This window comes from Oryx dammah, unplaced genomic scaffold, assembly GCF_014754425.2.
Source record: "Oryx dammah isolate SB20612 unplaced genomic scaffold, SCBI_Odam_1.1 HiC_scaffold_15, whole genome shotgun sequence".
NCBI classification, from domain to species: Eukaryota; Metazoa; Chordata; class Mammalia; order Artiodactyla; family Bovidae; genus Oryx; species Oryx dammah.
In genome coordinates this window covers 37514161-37524706 of record NW_024070199.1, presented here as the reverse complement: position 1 = coordinate 37524706, position 10546 = coordinate 37514161, and the positions used below count along the sequence as shown (strand labels likewise).

The 10546-nt window shown below is 46.2% G+C and overlaps 1 pseudogene; it reads left to right on the top strand.

Moving 5' to 3' along the window:
• The first annotated feature begins 415 nt into the window (after positions 1–415).
• Positions 416–9494, top strand: LOC120874512 (annotated as a pseudogene).
• The last annotated feature ends 1052 nt before the right edge of the window (positions 9495–10546 follow it).

The window sequence follows — 10546 nt, the reverse complement described above, 5'->3', positions numbered from 1 at the left end:
ACTTCGCCATTTGACAACTTATCCTCCTATTATCTCCAGTGAAGATAGCAATGCATATCCCATGAAGTGGCTAGGAAGATGACATGAAACGATGAATGTCAAGCATGGCCCTTAGTATCCATTTTTATGATATACTTAGCAGTAGTTTTTTTTTTTTTTCTCCAAGTAGGCAAGGTTCTCCATCTTCTTAGGTGTCCATGCAGATCAGTTTAATTTTCCAGACAAACTTCAAAGAAGAGGTTACAGTTCAATGCTCTGTATTCTGAGAAGCTTCAAAGTCCACTCGCCAAGGACACTGATGAAGGTAAAGATTTTATCAAGACCTTTGTGTTTTTTTCAGACTTATTATTGGACTAGAGGGCTAAACTAGGGCATGCCACAGCATATATAACTAGGGCCTCCCAGGAAGCACTACATGCTAAGAACCTGAACTTCCCTGAATCCTTGGAGCCAGGAAAGAAACATGAAGTGGCTTGTGCTTCTTGGGCTGGTGGCCTTCTCAGAGTGCATAGTCATTTAATTATGGAGACTGTAAGCCACATCATCTTTCTTTCTGTGATTTTTTTTTCATCTGATTTTTCTTCTACTCATCAGGTTTAAGATGGAAAGGAATATTTCCCTGGCAATCTTAAAGTTCAGCCCTTAAATATTGATAAGTACCTTGCTATAGGAACTGTGGGACCCAAGGTTCTTGGTGTTGATTTGCATAGTTGCACAACTCTGGGGTCCAGTCATGTCATGACCTATTGAAATTGGAAATCTTTGCAATTGTTCAGAGCACAGTCAATGCAGATGTAGGTGTGGTCCTGTGGAATAGCAGTTTTCTACCTTTTATTTAGCATGTCCTCTTTGGTTCCCTCTCTATTTCGTTGTGTATATGTCTATGTCTGCATCTCTGTATCACTATCATTTATCTTTCCATCCCTTTGGAAGTCTCTGTGAGTGTATTTCTCTCTGTAGTGTATTCTTTTAACTTTTCTTTTAATTTTCTACATTTCCTGAAGTTGTTCCGTATCTCCTGGCTTCTTCTTTCAACTCTCTCTTCTCTTTCAACTTGGAGAAAGATTGGGAGAGCTACTTATTCACTGTTTTATGTCTGACGAGTAGTGCGACCACAGCCAATTCACAAACCCCTTGCATTTCAAATTCCTCCCTTGTAAAAGAGGACAGGAATCCACCTTCTACCTCCTTCCCTGAGCTTCTGTGAAAAGAATACAGTGGGGCTGGAAACAGCAAAGCTAATGACTGTCATTTTTGAGACTTCTTATTTATCTGATACATTATATCCATCACTTCACTTTCCCAAGATATTCTATTTGGAGGGTTTGAATCATTACATTCCATCATTTTTCCAAAGGGGAGACTGAAACCCCACATGATCGTATGGCTTACCCAACATTACAAAACAAAAGCTTTATTCAAACCTACATCTTTGCCATGGAATATGCATAAAATTCTTCTAATAAGGTGACTCATAAAAAATGATTAGAAAATACACAGTGCCATTACAATGACAGTTATACCTTAACACTGACAGATAATTGGAGCATCTTCTTTGTTTTCTTTTTCAAATGTTTGGTGAAAGAATACTTCTAAGGAAAGTGAAGACCATGAGAAATACCTTCAGTGAAAAAAAAATGCTGAACAATTTCCTCAAGGAACATGTTTACAGACTGTCTCAGTTTTCTTCTCGTGGCTCCAATATAACTATTCACCCCCTGAGGAACATCATAGATGTGAGTGTTTAGGGAGGATGGTGCTCCACAGCGCCCCCTGGTGCTCTAGCCTAGCACTGGGGCTCATCTGGAGATGCCACGTGGGATGTTGGAGCTGGGGCTCCTGCAGGAGGCAAAAACACTGGGCCAAAGGGGCCCCACGCAGAGGAGAAGGCACTATCATCCTCAACTCTTGTCTTGGTGACTGGGCCCAGAAGTTATCAGGTGGCAGGTAAACATCCACTTCTGTGTCAAAGATGTGTCATTAGTTTGAGGGAGATTGTTCCTTCTGAGCAGAAGGCAATGGCGAACCAGTTCAGTTCTCTTGCCTGGAAAAACTCAAGGATGGAGAGGCCTGGTAGGCTGCAGTCCATGGGATCACTAAGAGTTGGACACAACTGGGCTACTTCACTTTCACTTTTCACTTTCCTGAATTGGAGAAGGAAATTGCAACCCACTCCAGTATTCTTGCCTGGAGAATCTCAGGGATGGTGGAGCCTGGCGGGCTGCTGTCTATGGGGTTCCGCAGAATGGGACATGACTGAATCGACTTAGCAGCAGCAGCAGCAGCAGCAGCAGCAGCAGCAGCATCAGTTCCTTCTGAACTAAGGGAGTCACTAGTTACAGATGAAGAGTGAACCATCTCTGATCAGAAGGTAGAACCAACTGCAATTCAATTGTGAATACCAGGCAGACGAATTCAGTTTACACAGAAGCAAGAACCACAGCTGTAAAAAGTTACTGAACCCACATTCCGTGTAAGGCCATCAGAATCTAACACAGCACTTACTGATTTTAGATTATAAAAAGGGCTTATTTTGTCTTCAAGAATGCCCATACCAGCCTGAGAGACAGGCAAAGAGTAAATACATGTCAAATGAAACGGTCACTTGTGTGGTGTTCATTGGATGTGGTCTGAGTTTAGAGGGAGTGGCTGGGGTTGTTCAAGAAGGACCTCCTGGAAAAGGGAGTGCTACAGCTTGGTTTGAAGAGACTACAGTGTTTTTCAAATGAATGCACCAGGTCTTCCCTGGGTGTCCAAAGGGGCTGGAGTTCCAGCGGTTATGCCTCTGCGCTTCCAATGCAGGTTGTACCACTCCAACGCCCGGTCATAGAATCAATATCCTGCATACAATGTAGCACAGGAAAAAAAATGTCAAATGCAAGCACATCTGTGATCAAAGACTGTGAGCTGCATGGTGGTTAGAAAGTGACCTCAAGAGATATACGACACCCAATGGGAGGCAGCAGTGTGGGAACAGAGGGTAGCCAGTTCTGCACTAATCCACTCCCTCCTTCTCTGTGTTAAGTTCTATATGGGTAAAGTCACCATTGGAACACCCCCTCAGGAATTCCAGGTTATCTTTGACACAGGCTCATCTGACTTGTGGGTGCCCTCCCTCTTTTGCCCCAGTCCAGCCTGTTGTGAGTACAGACCCCATACCCAGACCATCCTTCACTTGCCCTGCTACCCTGTTTCCACCCTTGGCACCTGATGACACTCATCTCTTTTGTCTGTAGCTACACAAGTTAGGTTCACACATTACAAGTCTTCTACCTTCCGGCCTACCCAAAAGACCTTCAGCATCGCCTATGGATCTGGGAGCATGAAGGGATTTCTTGCTTATGACATCATTTGGGTAACTTTTAAAGAGAAGCTGAGTCAGGACTGGCTATGGAGTGACCCCTGCTTGCAAAACAGATGCAGGGCCATCTGTCAGGACCCTTCCAGGCCTAATTCCCATAGATATTGGCCATCTTACCCACAGGATTCTGTCCCTGGGAAGGCAGTGCCCATGGGGTTACAGGAGCAAATGAATTATCTAACCCTGGGAGTGGCTTGAGGTGTGGACTTGCAGCTCCTCTGCCCATGAGCAGTTCAAGGCTTATTTTGCTGGGAGCGAGAAGAGGAGGAAAAAGCATCCACTTTTATATTCACAGACTGTTCCAGGCACTTTCAGGTAATAATTGCTTTAATTTGCAACAACCCCACCCAGCAGGTGGTCTGATTAGCTCATGAGACATATGAGGAAACTGAGGTGCAGACAGCAAGGGCCTTACTGAGGTCACACATGTGGTAAAAGGTGGAGCTGGGTTGGCTTTTCAGGACGGCAGTTGCTGTAGGGTGTTTAGGGACAGGATAAAACTGGTCTGGGGATCTTGGGGGCAGTCAAGGGCTTTAGGTATCTATAGTGGGACACTGAAGGACAGAGATGTCAAGGGGCCTGATATATGAGTTCTCACTCTAGGGTGCTTTTGAGAGTCTAATAAAATGTATGATCTAATTCCCCAAAGTACTTGAGTAGTTCCCCTCTCTCTGTTGCTCTCTCATACACACTCACACAAAAACACACATATCCCCAAAAGTGAATTTCCCAGGCAGTAGTTTCATAAATCCCTGCAAGCAAGACTGTTTTTGGCTTCTGTCTTCCTGGACAGATGCAGAATCCACAGTACCTTACAGAGAATTCAGTCCATTCCTGTCATTAGGTCATAGTGATGCCAGAGAAGGCTACCTTGCTCTCGACTCATTTTGTCCACAAAGGGGCACCAGTGGGTCCTGACCTGACTCGGTTGCCCCACCTGTACAAAAGACACAGGCCAATTTGAGTCACTCAGGTGGTGTTTTTCAGAGGGTCAGATGTTTTAAAATTCACAGCCTCTCACAGATGGAAATCAAATTCCCCTCCTAGCTTGGTCTAACTGTCTGAGGTCCACCAAAGACACAGCCCAGCCTCAATTCTTCTCTGAGGATCTAATGGCAATGCACCCCAGCCCAGTCCTAGCCCCACTTCACGTATCTGTAAGTGGGAACACTCTTCTCTCCCACAGACTGGGGACCTTATAAGTACTGACCAGCTGTTCGGTCTAAGCATGGCGGAATACGGGTTTGAGGGTAGAGCTTATGATGGCATCTTGGGCTTGAACTACCCCAACGAATCCTTCTCTGGAGCCATCCCCATCTTTGACAAGCTGAAGAATCAAGGTGCCATTGCTGAGCCTGTTTGGGCCTTCTACTTGAGCAAGTAAGTCTGAGATGGACAATCCCTTTCTCCAAATTAGCCTTAAAATGTCTTCAGTTGCACGAAATTATAGAACACTTGATAAAGAAGATTCCTGAGAGATAATATAACCCAGGATAAATATAGTCCTGGGCTGTACCTGACTTCACCACTGGCTTTTATAAATAACATTTTATTGGAACACAACCCTGCTCCTGGGCTCAAAAGCGGTAACTTGGCCTAGGTGGGATGAGTGAAGAGGAAGACTAATGGAAGGAAACAGGAAACAAGTTGGAGGCAAAAGCAATACGTTTTGCTTATCAATTTGATAAGGAAGGAAGGAGAAGGATGGTGGATATCTTTCCATCCTCATTAGCATTCCACTAGGAGCCTAGGAATAGCTACCCAATTTGTAGGAGCCAGTGAAAAATGAAAGTGTGGGACACAAAACAAACATGTGGGACCCCTTGTTCGAGAAATATTAGGCATTTCAAGACAGGGAGAGCAGAGGTGGGGTCCCTTCTGAGTGTGGGGCCCTTTGAACAGTAGAGGTCACAGGCCAGTGGTGCTAACTCTCAGTGACCTGAATCCACACCCTTAGAACTCCTAGGCTTTGAGTTTCCTGAAAAATGACAAGCTGGACAGGAGAAACCCATTATGCTTCAGCACGGTGCCCTCGGAGTGTGTCTGAGTACTCAGGTTGCAGGAGGTAGGGCATCTTCAGAAGATATAGTGGGTGGAGCCCAGCCAGATGACTCAGCTTCTAACCTTCTCTGTGCCACTCACTAGCCAGTAACCAACCTCGGTCTGGATCTCAATCATTCCTAGACTCGATTTCTGCATCTGTACATGGGGACCTTATTAGGGCCTTGATGGGTGGACCAGCACAGATCTCAGACAGTGCTGTTGTTACTGTCTTCCAAGGATCCCCTCCTCTCTTCTCTCTGCACATGCAAGGCGAAAGACAGTGTGGTGATGTTTGGCAGGGTGGATAAATCCTACTGCCAGGGAGTGCTCAGCTGGGTAACATTGATCCAAGCAGGTGACAGGAGTGTACACATGGACCGGTAACCTCTCCCTCTGAGGGTCAGCCCAAGTGATGCTCCCGCTACTGTACATGGACACAGGCAGACACACACAAATACACTCTTAGACACACAGTCACACAGACATATACACCACACACAATGACACAGACAGACACACAGACACATGGAAACACATAAGCAGACACACAAAAACATACACAGAGACACATATAAATATGCATAGCTAGTCAGAGACACACAAGCACTCACAGAGACACATACAAACACACATACAAACACATATACAAACAAACACATAAGCAGATAGATATGCAAACAACCAATGCGTTCATAATCCCCAGGCCTTCTGACCAGGGCTCTGACCAGGGTCCTAAAAGGGTCCAGAGAGGTCTGTGCAACTGGGAAAGGATTGTACCCACTGCCCTGTGAGGTGTGGAGCATGGTTAGAGGACTCTACACTGTGATGAACAGAGGATTAGGGAGAATTAGTCCAGCCTGAACAGAGATATAAGATGACCAACTCTCCGGGGCTACCTGGGACCAAGGAAGTTCACAGTACAGATAAATATCAGTTTTAAAGCAGGGAAAGTCCTGAAAAATGGGGAGAACTGGTCTCCTAAGGGAGCAACGACCAAGAAGTGTAGAGATTTGCTGAAGTCTTAAGATGTGAAAGTAACTAATAAAAAAGACACCCCCACGTTCATGGGCACACAGTGGGGCAGGGGCTATAACAGAGAATCAGGAAGGTGGGATCCAGGAGTGACCTGCAGACTAGAGGCATAATTGATAGGTTTCTCTGTGATAACTTCAGGGAAAACCTGACCTGTCCTTTGGAGTTTCTGTGGGCTAGTCATGTATTTCCTAGCCAGGGTCTCAGGGCCTGAGCTGGCTGTAGGAGCAGTGCTGGGAGACACCCTCTCTTAGAGGAGCCCCTCTCTCCCACCACTGTGAGAATCTGCTGCCCTCATGAATCTTCATCTTCACTCTTCGATTGACCTGTTATTTGTTCCCCACACGATACAGCTCTCTGGATGTTTCTCATTGTTTTCTGAGTCTTCTTTCATTCACTAAACAGACAAGCCTTGGGCATCAACTGTGTGCCAGGCACTTTAGAGAGGCAATGAGAATAAAACTTGCCCTCATGTCTAAGAAGGCAGATGCACAGGGAATGAGACACACACATAGTGAATTGTGACTTTGGTACATGCTAGACATGAGGAAGTGTCTACAGAGACTGTCAAGAAAGGAGTCTGATAAACACTGGGGGAAAGACTTCCCTGAAACCATGACAATTAAGCTGGAATCTGGAAAATGAGAAGAAATTTGCCAGTCAAAGGGGAGGGGGCTCCTTTAGGAAGGAAGACCAGCTTGTGGCAAAGTTCAAAAGAGCCTGGTGTATTCAAGTTCTGCATTCAAGAGTGTCGAGGAAGATGCCATGTCAGGAGCAAAGGAAAAGAAGGCAAGAGACAAAGGGCTGTTTATAAGACAGTTGGGAAGGGGGCAGCTCTGGGGAGACTCAGAGTGACCTTGATGGCTGCTTGGTAACACTGTCTCTCAGCATCTCCATGAAAAGAAAAGGTATTTCTTGTTCTGGCGGCTGCGAGGCCCTTGTGGGTACCAGGACATCACTGATCCAGGCCCAAGAAGATTGGTCAATAACATCCAGAAGCGCATCGCAGCCACACCACGGGGTTCCGAGGTGAAGGGTCATGCCCCAGAGTCACTCCCAGTCTCCACACACAAGAAGCATCTCCAGGGCCAACCTCTCTCCCTGTCTCTCTAACAGAACTACGTTTCATGTTTTGTGGTCAATACCCTGTACTCTATTATCTCCACCATCAATTGCATCAACTACCCAGTCCCAGCTCAAGCCTACATCCTGAAGGTGAGGGGAGAACCCTGAGGGGTGGTTCTCAAATAGGAACTTGCAGGAACCCTTGGGATGCTGCTGGTTAGGAGGGCGCCCTCTGCAGGCCATCTCGCACTATTGCAGATGCTGCTGAGCCCTGTGGCTGGGCCAGAGCCTCCCACAAGAGGAACTACCTGAGAGTAAAGGGACATCTGGGAGCCTGATCATCATGAAATAAATGTGGAGACACCACACCATGCTGGCATGGTGGGAGTCACAAGGAGAGGTGAACACTCAGGTTCTTAGTGTTCAAAGAACTTCACTTCAATCTGAACCTTCAGATGGATGAACGTGGAAAGACAGCTCTAGCAGTCCTTGAAATAAGTCATGTGAGAAGGAGAATGGCTGGGGACATTCCCAGTGTGCTGTCCCACCATAGGGATTAACAGTCTCCCTTTCCTTCTCACAATTTTCCTAGTTTGGATGATAAATTACGTGTCACCCTAGTTCTCAGATGCATTTTCACCTAGCTCTGGCCGGGTATCCTCTTTGTGAGTCAGGCTACCTGACCCCTCTGTGGGAAGGCTGGATGCTAATGTGAATAAAGGCTGCACAGTGACTGCTCAGCCCCAGCACAGGGTGGAGAATTCATGTCAGCTCTCTAGGGGAGTTCAGAGCTGGATGATGGGCTCAAGGAAGACTTTGAGGAAGGAAGGGAATTTCAGGAATTCTAAAGCCTAAACTCATGAAGCCATAAGGAGGATTGCATTGCTCTAGGCAAAACTGACCTGGATTCCATGCAAATGGCATCCCAAGGTGCTCTGCATTGGGGCACTGGGGACTTAGGGTGATGAGGGCTATGGACTGACCGGTGGGGATGGGGAACCAGAGTTCGTTACCCCACCAAACCTGGAGTGGCCAAAGAGGGTGAGTATGGGCTGAAGGAGGCTTCCCAGAATTCCTAAGTTAAGTCTTCAAGAACGTGTTGTGGCACTGCTCTATTTAAGATGGATAACCAACAACGAGTTACTGTGTAGTACGGGGAACTATGCTTAATTACATGACAGCCTGGATGGGCGGGGTATTTTTCGGACCAGGATACATGGATACATATGGTTGAGTCCATGTACTGTCCACCTGAAACTCAGAATTTGTTAATCAGCTATACTCCAATACAAAATAAAGTTTTTAATAAAGTATGGATTGTGGGGACGCAGGAGAACCAGCATTCTCTGCAGAGAAAACAGGATGCAGGAGTCAGAAGGAAAGAAACAGGGGAGAGGACAACTATGGACACTCTTTTTCTTTTCTAAAAGTTTTATTGAACTGTGGCTAATCTTCAGTGTTGCGTTAAATTCTGCTGCACAGCAATGTGACTCAGTTATAAGCGTACAGAAATACATATATTCTTTTTCTTATTCTTTTTCATGTGGTTTATGACTCGATAGTTAATATATTTCCTTATGCTCCACAGTAGGACTTTGTTGTTTATCATTCCTCTGTATCCCCAACTCCCAGTCCTCCCCTCCCCTACACCCTTCCTTATGGCAACCTCAAGTCTTTGCACTTTTTGGTTGTGGATGAACTCTCATATCCCCTGCTAATGAGAAAATCCCTTGATACTTACCAAAAGAGAGAAGTGAAATCAACAATTGTGCTGGGTCTGGATATTTGTGGGAGTCACATGTAAAGGCTCAGGCTGACTGGTGTGTGCCTCTGATTCCCCCAGGTTTCCAGAGGCCACTTCTATACCACCTTTAAAGAGAACAAAGTGAGGGCATCTAGAGAGACCTGGATCCTGGCTGACATCTTCCTAAGGCAGTATTTCTCAGTCTTTGATTGAGGAAATGACAGGATTGGCCTGGCACGGGCAGTGTAAATGCTTGGAGTGGTTCAGGAATCACTAAGGCCACTCCGAACAGACACTAAATCACACTTAGGGCTCTCCTGCCCAGGACGCTGGTGAACTGTGTCTGGTGGTCTGCAGATCCCATTATGGTGAAGAATAAAGGGTTTCACTCGTAACGGTGCTGAAACAAACGGGTGCCACTGTTTGTGTCTGGGAGGTGTACAATGATCGGGAAGGATCTAGAACAAGTCTGAATCACAGTTGAGAGGAGCCCACCTCCACATGGCTTCCAGGAAATGGGAGACTCATTGAAATGACTCTGGGAATCCAGGACAAAGACTCAGAGGAAATACAAAGATCTCAGTGACTGGACCCAAGGAATCAGAAGTCATCAGTTCTCTATTTCACACCCTCACTCTTTCATTCCCTCTTCTTTGATGGTCTTAGCCTGAAAACTTTCTTCCTTAAGGCTTCTACACCTAATGAGGGAATCCAAGATACCTGCCCTAAGGTTTTATATCCTGAAGGCATCTCCAATAAGGAAAGGAAAGATTGAAGACATCAGAGTTCAAGGGTGTTCTCTGAATGGCCCACCTCAGATCACATGTATAGTCCTAGATCAGGAATCCTGGCAGGGCCATGGGATCCTATGATTGGGTTTACATGGTTTTGTGGTCCTGACCCAGCAGCACACATGATTGTCAATTTCCTCCAGAACTACATGACTGAAGCTAGGGAGAGGCAGCCCCAAAGAAAGCGACTGGGAGATAGCCTAGGCCATGGAAGAGTGTGTGATGACCCACCAACTCTACCACTTCCTCATTCAGAGGAAATATAAGGGGTAATGAAATAGACTCTCTTCATCCCATCTGAGATGAGCTTATCACTGGGCTTCTCCTCCAGGGGAGTTTGGGTGAGGTACTTCATGGAGAGCTGGTTCCCTTTTGTCCCACACCCAGTCACCAGGTCTCTGCCACATATGCCTGCTCTTTCCTTTCCAATCCTACTTGGTAAGTGATGGCCCCAGTGGATCCATGAGCCATCCTCTCCTCCAGGGCACACGATGCCCCTTCCTTGGACTT